Source organism: Diabrotica virgifera, chromosome 3 (genome assembly GCF_917563875.1).
Source record: "Diabrotica virgifera virgifera chromosome 3, PGI_DIABVI_V3a".
Taxonomy (NCBI): domain Eukaryota; kingdom Metazoa; phylum Arthropoda; class Insecta; order Coleoptera; family Chrysomelidae; genus Diabrotica; species Diabrotica virgifera.
Window position 1 is genome coordinate 141711279 of NC_065445.1, and position 12067 is coordinate 141723345.

At 32.8% G+C, this 12067-nt stretch overlaps 1 protein-coding gene across 1 annotated transcript in view; it reads right to left on the reverse strand.

The window, feature by feature from the left end:
* Positions 1-2675: 2675 nt before the first annotated feature.
* Positions 2676-12067, reverse strand: part of LOC126881337 (uncharacterized) — a 217478-nt gene continuing 208086 nt past the window's right edge. Inside the window, exon 2 of the mRNA XM_050645561.1 lies at positions 2676-2886. The gene's annotated coding sequence lies outside the window, so the exon portion shown is untranslated. The remainder of the gene's footprint in view (positions 2887-12067) is intronic.

Sequence of the window (12067 nt, forward strand, 5' to 3'; positions counted from 1 at the left end):
ATATAGTGTTATTAAGGCATCCTGCCAGTCTATTTGCACTTTGTACTTGATTTGTCACTACTTTGTCCAGGTCTCCGTAACTTGACAATGTATTTCCAAGGTATTTTATTTCCATTACTTGTTCAATACTGATACCATCAATTTCTATTTTACATCTTGGTTGATTACTGATTACTATTGTTTTGGTTTTATAAGATGAAATTGTCATATTGAATTCTTTTGCTCTTAGACTATATTCATCCTGGGCTATTAATATTGCGTCATCTGCCTAGCAGGGTATTTTTACTTCTGTTTTCCCATTCTATATCCTCATCCTTTGTTGACGTTTTTGATGATTTTGTCCATGATTAAATTGAAGAGCATAGGACTCAATGAGTCTCCCTGTCTTATTCCGCTACCTATATCTATAGTGGTCCATCTATTCTGACTTCCATTTTGTTGTTTTGGTAGATGTTTTCAATAGTCTTTATATCTAGAGGGACTTTTCTATTATACAGAAGATGGATTACATATTTGAGTCTTACTCTGTTAAATGCTTTTTTAAGTCAATCAGACATAGAAATGCTGGTCGACGATACTCTAGTGATTTCTCAGTAATTTGCTTTATGACGAATATTGCATATGTACACGATCATTCAGTACGAAAGCCCTGTTGTAGCATCTGCTAAACTTATCCTCTGATTCATTAGGTCTTGTTAAATTTTAGTTGTAAGTTTTAGGGTAATATTTAACAAGTTGATACCTCTCTAGTTTTCTTGCTGCTTTTTATCTCCTTTTTTGAATAGTAGAATTAGTTCGCTCGTTCTCCATTCGTCCGGTATATTATTGTGTTTTATGATTTTGTTAATTAATGTTGTTGATTGTTCTGTCATTGCTGCTCCACAATATTTCAGTAATTCGTTTGGTATTCCATCCTTACCTCAGCTTTTCTGTTCTTCAGCTTTTAGAGTGTTTTTCGTACTTCCTGTGTACTTATATTAATATCTTCGTTTGTGGTAATTTCTGGTGTTTCCGGTTCTACCATCATTTGTTCTTCCTCTCATAGAGCTTTTTTAGATAGTCAAATAATATGTTGTGGAAACAAAATTATGTGAAGTGAAAGTGATACAGATTTTTTTGACACACTCAATGAAGCTGTACATATTAACCCATTCACTGCCGATCACGCGCCACCGCGTGATATGGTTACTTCAGTCAGGTGCCGTTCACGCGCCAGCGAGTGATATGGTTACTTCAGTCAGGTGGTTTTCAACAGAATAGCTCCTAGCCGAGTATCATCTTCCGATAGGCAGGGAATGGGTTAAGTATTGAAAAAATGTAAATTCTATCTACTTATTTCTTGAAAGTAATATTTCCACACCATTAAAAAAGAGAAGTTGCATTTGAAATTTTAGAAAAGCAGTCTAAGTCATCCATACTAAAATCACAATAAAGATGCACTAAAAAAAAGCAAACCAAGACACGTTGAGTGTTACAAGGAGCACTTCCAAATCATGATTTAAAATTTATGTACATTGTAAATCTCATATCATGATTTACAAAGTTCATACTTTTTAAATCATGATTCGGGAGTGTTTCTCGTAACAATCCACATTTCTTGGTTTGTTTATTTCTAGCGCATCTTTATTGTGATTCCAATATAGGAATAATCGTCTCAATTTGAAGTGATCTTATAATATACTATTTTATTAAAATTTAGATTATCCTAATCTCGTGGATACGTGAAATCAGAGTCAATTTCTAATTGTGGCCAGGTACCGGGTTAATTTTTTTAACTTTATTTGCTGACGATAGTCAGTTCCAGATTTGTTTTCGGTTATTCATTGTTTATATTTGAGGCTGGCGTATTTCTTCGAAACCAGATGCAGAAGTCTCGCTGTAATCCAGACTCAATTGTAATTGAAAGTTATTTTCAGTCAACTTGGTCTCGGTTCCTTCTGATTTAAAGAAGCCAGTTTTAATAACGGAAAAAAATATTTCAAAATAAAAAGAATGTTTGTGTACTTTGTACGCGCGTAAAAATTTATACTTCTATTATAATTTCAAAGAAATAAATATACTTAACAGGTTATTTGTATTTTATTTAAATATTAAACTAACTTTCTTACCTACCACTTTTAAAAAAATTTTATTGAAACGATACCAAACATTAAAAAAAAAAAAGAATATGAATCGTCCGGGATTTGAATTCGGGACCTCTAGATCTCCGGTCGAACGCGCTACCACCAAGCTAAACTGCCTTTGCTTTGACAGGTTACAAAATTTCTCATATATTTGACAAATTTAATAGACCAAGTGAAGTCTACAAAATTACTTTAAATATTCTTCTTCTTCTTCTTCTTCTTATAATAGGCTTCTTGGCCTGTTCCTTACCGATTTTGCGCTTGTATTCGTAGCTGTGATGTTGACTGCCAGCTATCTCGCCCCCTTTTAAAGGGCCTTTCTATTGGTCGCTTACCTGTTGGCTTCGAATCCCTGGCTATACGGGCTATTCTCTCGCTGTTCATTCTCGTTACATGCTGATTCCACTCTCGTCGTCTCTGTCTTCCCTGAAGTCCCTGTGTCCCTGTGTCTACTTTAAATATACTTACTATTATTATAAAATATCTTATTCCCGAGGAAGACAAATCCAAAGTCACAAAAATTATAATAAATAATATATTTAATAAAAACACTAATATATCCTTTTAATGACTTATTTGCGCTGACAGCGCTGATACATACATATCTTGAAAGATTAGCAACGAACTACATACTGTCTGTGTGCGCATGCGTCCGCCATTATAAAATTTCACTCTCGATCGTAAAGAAGTATAACTTCAAAAAAAAAAGTTTGGTTTACTTACATCAATCGGCTAATGTTTGCATTAACTAGGAGAAATTTACCTGCAACAAAGGAAAGAAGAACCATTACCATCTATTATTTAATATGGGATATAAAATCAAAATAAGTAGAAAAACAAAACGGTAACTACAGATGGTTTCAAATGCGGTGGCTAGAATTTGTCGAAAAATTAATGCCTAACTTAAAAAAGCAATGATGCAAAAAATAATTTTGATAAGTCAATTTGATGAAGATTGGTACAAAATATACACGATGTATTAAAAAAATAATATTTAGTGTAAAATTAACTTTATTTAAATTTGGTATAAAAAAGCCCAAATTACCCATTGTAATCTTATAGAGAAATATTGAACTTAGATAGATAAATTCAGTGAGGTCGCTTTTGGTAGGGGAGCAAAGTATGCTAAATGTGCAGTCACTCGAGCGCTTTGGGGACCTATTGGGTTGTGAAGAGTAGGTCCTAAAACCAAAAAAAGTTAAGTAAAGTTTTCCATTTTAGTGGGCGCTTGCCATTTTTAAATTTAATTTTCCATTTCCAACAATCGTTTTTCCGATTATAACGCTATCTATCCATAATTCGAAAAATTATTTCGAATAAAAGTTACTTATTTTTACTTAAGGAATCCAAATATGCTATAAAAAATGAGGGTTCCTATTTAAGATTTTAAAGTAACCCCCACCCCACCTCCGTGAGGGGTTGTGTTTGGTGCCATTCGATATATTTTTTAAAAATATTGAAGTGTATTTTACAGTTTTTCGATCTGATGTTCATTTCGCGAAATATCGTGGGATTCGTATTTAAAACATTAAATTTACCCCCACCCCTCTCCGTGGGAAGTCGTGTTTGGTATCATTCGATAGATTTTTAAAAAATGTTGAGCACATATTTTTTAGTTTTTTGATCTGTCATTCATTTCGCGAAATATTCGCTTTTTTCTTTTTTTCTTGTGAAACTTTGGGACTCGCCTATTTCCTTACGCCCGGCTCAAATCGTCAGATTTTAAAATATACACTCTTTTGCATGTACTTATGTTACCTTATCTTAATCTGACAATTTAGAGTTTTTTTAAAGATATAATTTTTTTTCGGGCCCCCCTTAACGAACTCCCCTGTGTTAAGAGCAAATATATGGTAGAGGTACATCTACAGGTTACCAGGCTTCTCCCCATATGATAATCTGACGCGCTCGAGTAACTGCAAAAATCCCCACTTGGGCTCCCCTACTATTTTGCCCTATCCCCTTGAGACATTTTCTGATATATTGTGATGCTCTAATCCTAGATTACATTCTATAGGCTAACTCTTTTTATATGGTGTAATAGCTTCGAGACTGAACCTTCCATGCAGCTCTTTGCCGGTGGCAGCCTTTGTTAGGCTGTCGCATTGACACAACATATATGTGCTCTGCTACTTCTTGCTCCAGTTGACATCTACATAGGTCATCATCTGCCAAACCTACCAGCTTCACCCGCCTATTCGGCTTACAATGATCTATTAACGGATGTACTATGGTTTTGACTGTTTTCCTGTCTGCTTTTTAGGTATGCCGTTTTTGGCGAATGCTCTATAATAAACTGTTTTGCCTGTCCTTATCCGGGTGACTTCCTCCACCGTTCTAGAGGTTTTTAATTTATCATCTTTCCTGTAGCCGTTATTGTTATTATTGTCTCTGAAACGACGCAAAAGGTTGAGTCTTGTTTGGCCATTTCATCTGCTTTTTCATTGTCTTTATTACCATTGCGCCCTGATATTCAGGCTATCGTAAACTTGCTACGGTCTCCTAGTTTATTTAGGGCACCCACACAATCCCATGCTAGCTTAGTATTGACCTAAAAATATTAATTTTAAATTAAGGCATCAACAAACATAAAACATACTAACTTTTACTGTATTCTTGTGTCATGCATATGAACATTTCTGTGATATTGCAAATTATAAATTTGACGGACGGACAGAACGTCTACAGACGTCTAATTTCCATTGATGTAATGTGACACAACGTCTATAGACGTTGCATTTTTCCTTACTCTACGTTTCAAAATACATATAGGGTGTCAATTTAAAAAGTTGCCACCCCTATAATTTGGTCCCTACAGAAAATCTAAAAATATACAAAAACACGTCAAATTTATTTGTGAGGGGGACATTTTATAGGCAGACACAACCCCCAAAATCTTTAATGGAAAGGGGGGTTAAGTGATACCTCATTTTAAAGGTAGTTCGATTACCTTTTCAAAAATACCACATACATTATATTTCTTTTCAGTAATTTTAATTTTTTTATAATTTATTTTAATAATTAAATATCGAGTTCAAAACTTCAAAAATTTTTTTGGAGTATTGAACTCCAAATTGAATTTTTTTGGGGTGAAGTATTTAGAGTATTTTTTTGAAGTATTTTTGGAAAAATCAAGTAAAACCGTAAAGATATTAAGTATAGAGTTCAGAACTCCAAAATTTTTTAGAGTATTGAGTCCAAGATTTTTCCAAAAGTACTGAAAAGAAATATAAGGCATGTGGTATTTTTGAAAAGGTAATTTAATGACCTTCAACATGAGGTACCACTCAACCCCCCTTTCCATTAAAAATTTTGGGGGTTGTGTCCGCCCCCGCTAGAGGGTTGATGTAATTTAGTTGAAAACTGGTCTACAAAATGTCTCCCTCACAAATAAATTTGACGTGTTTTTGCATATTTTTAGATTTTCTATAGGGACCAAATTATAGGGGGTGGCAACTTTTCAAATTGACACACTGTATATAGTGTCACAGCACTTGCTTATACACTTGACGCACTGTCCGTCTACTTGTTAATAACCCGAAAACGTAAACGATCAATTTATAAAAAGTTACTTAGAAACACTTAAGTATATATAGCGCCACAAAAAAGTATAACAAAACGGCTGGCACTCTGGTGCATAAAAGTTTAGTTTACATAAGTTTTTGACGACTCCTTGGTTCCTGATAATCTTGTAAAGAATCTCATGGGAATATTTATTTCTACAATTTCGCGTTTCTTAACTTGTTATTTTACGAACTTGAGACTATTTTAGATAATTAAAGGTGAAAACTTTTACCTGAACCGTCCGCTGTGCTGAAAAAGTTAATAGCAAATGCTCCCAATATTGGCAACACGTATTGTCGAAGATAAGCAAAAACACGATTTTAACTGATAATATTTTTTACAATAATTTAAAAAATGCACAATTATTATTAGTACAAAAATTGAAGAAAATTGGAAATTCTATTATTTACTAAGTATTTACTGATAAAATAATTACACTGACACTGCAAATTTTTCTTAATGAGAAAAAGAAACCGTGTATTATCTTACACTATAATAAAGAATTAGATCCATACATTTAATCATTGTTGTCGGTATCTTCATTTAAACTGTAAATTAATTGTTTCGATGCGATTTTCACTCATCCAACATTCTTCTATTAACTGATTACCTGTCCACACATTTTTTCCCAAATTGGAATTTCCTTTTTAACAGATGGAATACGAATTCTACGGATCACAAAAGGAAATATGGTGAATGACCAGAGGACAAAGAAAAGAGATGAACGAACTAATAAAAACGAAACACATTCAGAAGGAAACTTGGGCAGACTATTCTCGATCTGTTTGCTAAAGATAACGATAACGAACCACTAACACCTGAAGTGACAACAAACGAAGAAATAAATATTGAAGAAGCAGAGGTAACGGAAGCATCAAGGAAATTAAAAAATAGAAAATTACCGGGAGAGGACAGAATATCTAATGAGCTCCTAAAGTACGCAGGACAAGATCTGACCAAACAACTATTAAAACTTATCCAAAAAATAATAAAACAAAACAGAATACCACAACAATGGAGATCAAGCATCCTAATACCTCTCTTCAAGAAGGGAGAAAAATCGAACCCGGAGAATTACAAAGGAATTAATTTATTAAACACAACACTAAAATTAACGACCAAAGTGATAACAAACAAACTGAATAAAATTATATCATTAGCAGAAGAACAACAAGGTTTTAGGTCGGGAAGATCATGCACCGACGCGGTATTTATATTGAGGCAGATTCAAGAAAAATTGTTAGAATAAAACAAACTGGCATACTTGTGTTACGTGGACTATAAGAGGGTACTCGACAGGGTCAAATTAAAGGACGTTATCCATTTATTGTACACAAGAGAGGTACCTCTAGGAATAATTAAAACGATCGAAAATATCTACCAGAACAACACAATAAAAGTAAAAGTAGATGACGAACTAACTGACCCAATTGAAGCTGGCAATGGGATAAGACAGGGAGATTCATTGTGTCCTCTGTTGTTCAACCTAATCATGGACGAAATAATAAAAAAAAGTAAGAACAAAAAAAGGATACCAAATGGGAGAAAAACAACTTGAAATAATCTGCTATGCAGATGACACAATACTAATTTCTCAAAGTGAAGATGATTTATAACGTATGCTGCACGAATTTTGTATAACCGCTAGAAAATTTAACATGTTAATTTCCCAAAAAAAACTAAATGCATGGTTATAACAGCAGATCTAATAAGTTGTAAATTAGAGCTGGAGGGTCAAATAATAGAACAAGTGATGGAGTTTAAATATCTAGGCATCACACTATCTAGCTACGGAAAGCTCGAAACAGAAGTGGAAGATCAGGTGAATAAAGCAAACAGAGCCGCAGGTTGCCTGAATGAGACCATATGGAGAAATAAAAACATCGGAAAATAAGTGAAAGGGCAGATACAAAACAGTCATCAGACCAATAATAACGTACGCGGAAGAAACACGACCTGATACAGAAAGGACAAAAAAAATGCTAGAAACAGCAGAGATGATAACACTACGAAAAATCGATGGTAATACACTGTGGGATAGAGCTAGAAGTGCAGATATACGACGGAGATGCAAGGAGGACAACATTAATAACTGGGTCAAAAACAGAAGAGTAGAATGGAACGACCACATAAGCCGAATGACAACAAATACAGTAGGAAGGACGGCTAGAGAAGGTTCCCCAATAGGAAGACGATCAGTGGGATGACCACGAAAAAGATGGAATGACAACTTACTGGAGGCACATTGAAAAACAGACAGAGTCAGGTCCTCATAAAAAGAAGAAGAAGATCTAAATTAACAAATCAAGCGTGTTCTTTTTTAAAATTATTATAGTTTCTTAGAAACTTGATCCTTTTTTGAACGACACTATTCCTTTCACCCAATTTTTCACACGCTTTTCTATTATCTTCCATTTTAAACCTAAACTTAATCTATTTTTTAAATTCTCCAGAGATTTATCGTAGAAATATCGAATGTATTTCTATCTTTTAATTTTCTGTTAATTTAACATTGTCTCTACTGACACATGAGTAACTAGATCTATCTCTCACAGAAATCTTTCGAATTTATTTTATTTCTGTATTTTAATAATAATTCGGTATAATGACATACACTACAAAACATCTCACTTTAAATTTGTCTATCATAAAGTTTCCTTGTGTCGTTTTACTGAGATTATATGATTTATTCAATAATCCAAATATCCGGATCTTATTTATCCGTTGGAAGCAGTGTCAGTTCTCGATTTCCTTTCCAATTTTCAATCTCAATCCGAACGGAGCAACGATAAGAATGTTACAGAACGTCTCAGTAGGATATGTCCGTATATATAATAGATATACGGAAATATCAGTTGACAAAATATGTCAAAAATAGTTGCTTTTACTTTTTTATACAACTTTAAGAAAAAACAATCTTAATATACAGGAAAGATACTAAGTAAACTAATAATAATGCCGATAAAATGAGCTTAACACAGGACAAAACCTCGTAATTTTTACAGAATGAACTGTTTTATACTTCCAAATCTTGTGTCGAAAGGCGCTTTTTATTTTTTAAGGGTGAAAAGTACCCCTTATTGACAGAATATATAAAAAAAAGCTTAAAAGGAGTGAAATTTGTTCAGATTCATTAAATATTATTTATTATCTTATACTCTAACATTAATTCTTAACTATTTCAAACATTTAAAAGTTCATTTTTAAGGGTGAAAACTACCCCTAATTTCTCAATATTGCCCAAAATTCTTGGGTTGGATGGTTTAGGTTATAATGGTTTGATATTCTTAATATAATTTCTGAGTACTTCAACCATTAAAAATTTATTTTTTAAGTTTATTTCTACAAAAAGGTTTATACTTAAACAGTGAAATTTAGTTAATATGAATTAAATAATGATTTTTTGGTTCTCGAAGTATAATTATTATTTAACACTTTGAAAATTCATACATAGTTAATCAAGAAATGTAATTTTCAGTAGTAATTGCACAAGAGCTCTGAAATTATTGAATTTTTCCCGAGTGACACTTTGACAATTTTAATTTCACGAGCCGAAGGCGAGTGAAATTATGTCAAAGTGTCACGAGAGCAAAAATTCTATATTAATTTCAGAGGTCGAGTGCAATTTGTTGCGATTATTTCATGAATAAAACTTTTCAAAACCAAAATTTTATTGTAATTTATTTATGTAAGTACCATTAAACACACAGTTTTTATAAATATTTAACGATTGAAAGTCATCACTTTTATAATTTTTAAAATATTAATTGTCATTAATGTTACTGAATGTATTTTTTCGTAGCAACGAAGGGTCTGACGTAATATACTTAACGACGGGAGATTATCAAAAATTATCGATTTAATTCAGATTTCTGTAGCTTTCTATTGGTCAGAATCTCCTATGAATGAAATAATCATTACACCTACAGTTGTAGCTCAATCCCATATACTCATATTAAATTTAATCATGCCACAAGAAAACAGTTTTCGAATCTTGCATCCTCTGGAGTGTGTATCTATTGTCAGTAATTGATTGGCATATAAATTCTTATAATAACGTTTTGTTTTAGTTCAAACTGCTTCAACAAGTAGACATGTTTAATCTACAGACATCTTTCAATCATTTGATACCCTAAATACCTTAAATACATTATACATTATAAGTACATACTTATATTTAACGATTTGAAAAACATATGTTATATACAAAGATATTTAAAAAATACTGGCGAGCGCCTCCAAAATAAAAAAGATGGTTACTTAAACACATAAACACATCAGAAGATGTTTCCACTTTCACCTGGCGCTGCGGGCGTCGATTCGTCCCGCCAAAAAATTTACGGATACACGCATACACAAACATGTAATACATACGTATTCGTATGTATTATATGGTTCCATGAGTCAAATATGAATCAATGTATATAAGTGTATATAAGTTTCTAACGTACAAAATACAAACAACACCGCTAACTTACATTATTACGCTTCCAATTAGATTTCTTCATTTTTTTTCCAAAGATATATATTGGTTTTTTAGCAGTAACTTTTTCATTTTTACCTTAGAAAATTTGGTAAAAAACCATTTCGTAGTTTTTTACAATATCTATAAGGCTATTAGTATAGTCCTTTCAAAGTCCTCTGCCTCAAATAGGGTTGACTTTGAAAGGGTAGATAAAGGTAGTTTTTGCATGTTAGTACAAGATTTAATTATCAATTAATTATCAATATCTCACTAAATTTTCGTCGTACAAAAAAATTTCGCAAACCATCTTCTTTGGAATTAAAAAATATACAATTTCATAATGAAGCATGTTTTCGTATCTCTGATGCTAATCTTTCTATTCTGAAGAACAGGGCATTTTCTACCAAGCTACAAAAATTCGTTATTCGTTTTTAAACTCCATTTTTTTTTAAACTAATCATTTTAAGCCAGTCAAACTTCAAGATCTATTAACAATACATAAATAAAGAGGACTAAATAAGGCCAATGACTAATTTTAATTAGAGTGGTAATTAGGGGGTTTTTCAGCCCACTTTCTCTCTGAAAAAAATAGGGACTGACTTTCTTTTCATCATAAGTCATTGAATTTTTGAGTTAAAGACTTTATTTTTATTTTTTAATATAGACGTTTTTAAATACATACTTCAAATTCGTTTTAGTAAGTTATCCCCGAAAAATGCATAGTTTTCCCGTCTTTTAACCCGCGAGTAGTCGCGCCGATAGATATAATCTCACATTTTATCCCTTTTTGGCGATAACTTAATGAAAAATTTTGCAATTTTGAAAAAATTTCGTAAGTGCCTCTAGGAAGGGTGTAGTAATACGTAGGAATGTTTTTTATTTATTTTTTCTTTTTCTTCTTCTTCTTTTTGTGGAATTTATGGCTTTGGGCAGAGCCAATTAGCTTTAATAATTGTTAGAAATAATATCTCTAACATAACAAGTAAATAAAAATACTATAAAATAAAAATTTGTTGTAAATCCGTATTTAAATTCGTATTTTGAGATAGAATCTAACACGCGACTATTCACGTTACAGAAGTGAGCGCGACTACTCCCGGGTTAAGAAAATTAAAATAAAACATTTGGTTTATTTTTTACAGTTTGTTGTTTCGATAAAACGGAAACTTTTTAAAATGAATGTCGACTTGATTCAAGTTCTCTGTTTAACCCAAATATGACAATACCAAAAGGCACCGCTAGGAAAATATTCCAATTTGCGGTTCAGAGAACCTGTATGAATCGAGTCTTTGTATACAGGGTATGGCATTATTAAAGATAGAAAATCTACGGTTCCGTTTTGATTTAAATTTGTCTCCCCCAATCCCCCAATAGTACTATTTCTAGGTCTACCCGTTGTCAAGGAGGCTCTGCAGAAGATAAATTTACACCAACACGTCTGTAGTTTCTCGCTATAAAATAAAACTATTTATACCGCAGTATGGTTAGAACGCACTCTAACGGGAATAAGTGAAATGAATGTCAACTCGATTCCAGTTCTCCGTTTAATCCAGATATGACAATACCAAAAGGCACTGCTAGGAAAATATTCCAATTTGAGGTTCAGAGAACCTGTATGAATCGAGCCTTTGTATTCTAATACAGGGTATGGCATTATTAAAGATAGAAAATCTACGGTTTGGTTTTGAATTAGATTTGTCTCCTGCCATCCCTCGATAGTACTATTTCTAGGTCTACCCGTTGTCAAAGAGGCTCTGCAGAAGACAGATTTACACCAACACGTCTGTAGTTTCTCGGTATAAAATAAAACTATTTATACCGCAGTATGGTTAGAACGCACTCTAACGGGGAATAAGTGAAATGAATGTCGACTCGATTCCAGTTCTCTGTTTAACCCAGGTATGACACTACCAAA